Genomic DNA, 3,088 nt, shown 5'->3' on the forward strand with positions numbered 1-3,088 from the left:
GCGCAGTCGGGACTCGAGCAGGCACCACCCAGCAGGCGCGTGGGCAGGAGGGCGGGGCGGGTCCCGCAGGCGGAGGGGATTTCCTGGTGTGCAGGAAGCGGCCACTCGCTGTGTAGAAAAAAGCCCCTACTTTCCGGGAGCTTTCAATCAAGAAGTGATAATCCACCCCGCACCCCACCCCCAGTGAAAGTGTCCTTGTAGTGAACTGTGAATCATAGTTTCAGGGACCAGAAGAATGCCAATTCCTGGTACATAGATAGATGTAAGGTGCACATTGCCTTACAGAAATTTAAAATGAACCATCTATGTAGAGGTCTTGTGATAAGAATTAGACTTTGGGGCATTGACTTTGGGGCATTAGATAAGAATTAGACTTTGGGGATTTGACAAGTTATAGAAATTAGTGTGAAACCTTATTTCCCATTTTGGAGCAGTCATGGGGAACAGAAAGGTTTCAGGTGACTGGGGGTGGGGAGAGGGCTGGCCAGATTTTTATTATTTATTTATTATTTATTTTTATTAATAGATAATAGCTGACATCGTTTTAGGGTGCATAATACATTCATATAATTTGTAAATATGAAATCAGTGTTATTGGGACTTCCAACATCTTAAATATTTGTCTTTATGCAGAAACATTCAAATTACTCTCTTCTAGTTATTTTGACATATAAAATAGATATATTGTAAATACATATATGTAATATATGTATATGTAATTATAATAAATATACAAAATACAATATTTTGAAATTGTAAACTATTTTGACTCTACTGATCTGTTAGACCCTAGGTCTTAGATTCTATGAAATTGTGTATTTGTACCCATTAATCAAACTCTCTTCAACACTCCGTTCCCTCTACCCTTCCTCACCTCTGGAAAGCTTCAGTCTACTTCCTATCTTCATGAGATCCACTTTTTTAGCTCCCACCTATAAGCGAGAACATGCAGTATTTGTCTTTCCGTACTTGGGTTATTAACACTTAACTTTATGACCTCTAGTTCCATCTATGTTGTTGCAAATGATAGAACTTATTTCATTCTTTTCTATGCTGAATAATATTCCATTGTGTGTATATATCACATTTTCTTTATCCATTCATCCACTGATGGGCGCTTAGGTTGGTTCCATATTTTCTCTATTGTGAATAGCGCTGCAATAAACATGGAAGCAAGGGAGTGCAGATATTCCTCAATACAGTGATATCCTTTCTTTTAGATCTATACCCAGCAGTAGAATTGATGGTAATATGACAGCTCTATTTTTAGGATTTTGCAAAACCTCCATAGAGTTTTCTATAGCGGCTGTACTAATTGACATTCCCACTAAGAGGGTTTCCATTTCTCTACATTCTCACCAGCATTTCATTATTTTATTATTCCTTTTTGTTTTCTTTCTTCTTCCTTTTTTTTTTTCTTTTTTTGACAGTTTTGCTCTTGTTGCTCAGGTTGGAGTGCAGTGGTGTGATCTCAGCTCACTGCAACCTCCACCTCCTAGGTTCAAGTGATTCTCCTGCCTCAGCCTCCCAAGTAGCTGGGATTACAGGCATGTGCCACCATGCCTGGCTAATTTTGTATGTCTGTTAGAGACAGGGTTTCACCATGTTGGTCAGGCTGGTATTTAACTCCTGACCTCAGGTGATCCACCCACCTCAGCCTCCCAAAGTGCTGAATTACAGGTGTGGGCCACCACGCCTGGCCCCTCATCATTTTCATACAAGCCATTTTAACTGGAATGAGATGATAGCTCATTGTGGTTTTAATCTGCATTTCTCTGATGATTAGTGATGTTGAACACTTTTTCATATGCCCATTGGCTATTTGTATGTCTTCTTCTGAGACATCTGTTCAGATCTTTTGCCCATTTTTTAAATCAATTTTTTTTTTTTTTTTTTTTTGCTGTTAACTTGTTTGAGATCCTTATATATTCTGCTTATTAATCCCTTGTCAGATGGATAGTTTGGAAAAATGTTCTCCCACTCTGTGCGTTATCTCTTCCTTTTGTTGATTGTTTATTTTGCTATGCAGAAGCTTTTTAGCTTGTTGTAATCCCAATTGTCTATTTTTGTTTTGGTTTTCTGTGCTTTTGAGCCCTTGCACATAAAAAAAAAAAAAAAAAATACTTTGCCTAGACCAATGACCTGGAGCATTTCCTCAGTGTTTTCTTCTAGTAGTTTCATAGTGTCAGGTCATAGATTAAAGTCTTTCATTCATTTTGATTTGTTTGTTGTATATATTGAGAGATAGGAGTCTAGTTTCATTCTTCTGACAATGGTTATCCAGTTTTCAGAGCACCATTCATTGAAGACTGTATTTTCCCCATTTTATGTTCCTGGCATCTTTGTCAAAAATGAGTTTGCTGCAAATGTGTGTCTTTATATCTGGGTTCTCTACTGTGCTCAATTGGTCTATGTGTTTTTATGCTGGACTATACTGATTTGCTTAGTATAGCTTTGTAGTATATTTTGAAATCAGGTAGTTTGATGCCTCCAGCTTTGTTTTCTTTGCTCAGGATTGCTTTGGCTATTTGGGGTCTTCTGTGGTTCCCCACAAATTGTGGGATTGTTTTTTCTATTTCTATGAAGAATAACATTGGTATTTTGATAGGGATTGCACTGAATCAGTAAATTGCTTTTGGGTGGTAATTTTAACAACATTAATTCTTCCAATCCATGATGTTGAAGAGTATGAATATCTTTCTAGTTTTTCTGAGTCCTCTTCAATTTTTTTCATGAATGTTTTATAGTTTATCTTGTAGAAATCTTTTACATCTTTGGTTAAATTGATTATCAGGTGTTTCATATTTTATATTTTTTGTAGCTATTGTAAGTGGTATTTCATTCTTGGTTTCTTTTTCTGATTTTTCACTGTTGTTGTATAAAAATCTTACTGATTTTTGTAAGCCAATTTTGTATCCTCCAGCTTCACTGCTTCATTGATCAGTTTTAACAGATATTTGGCGGAGTCTTTAGGTTTTTCTAAGATTATGTCATGTGCAAACAAAGCTAATTTGAGTTTTTCCTTTTCAGTTTGGCTGGCTTTATACTTCTTTCTCTTGCCTAATTTCTCTGGCCAGGACTTCCAGTA

Source organism: Chlorocebus sabaeus, chromosome 18 (assembly GCF_047675955.1).
Source record: "Chlorocebus sabaeus isolate Y175 chromosome 18, mChlSab1.0.hap1, whole genome shotgun sequence".
NCBI classification, from domain to species: Eukaryota; Metazoa; Chordata; class Mammalia; order Primates; family Cercopithecidae; genus Chlorocebus; species Chlorocebus sabaeus.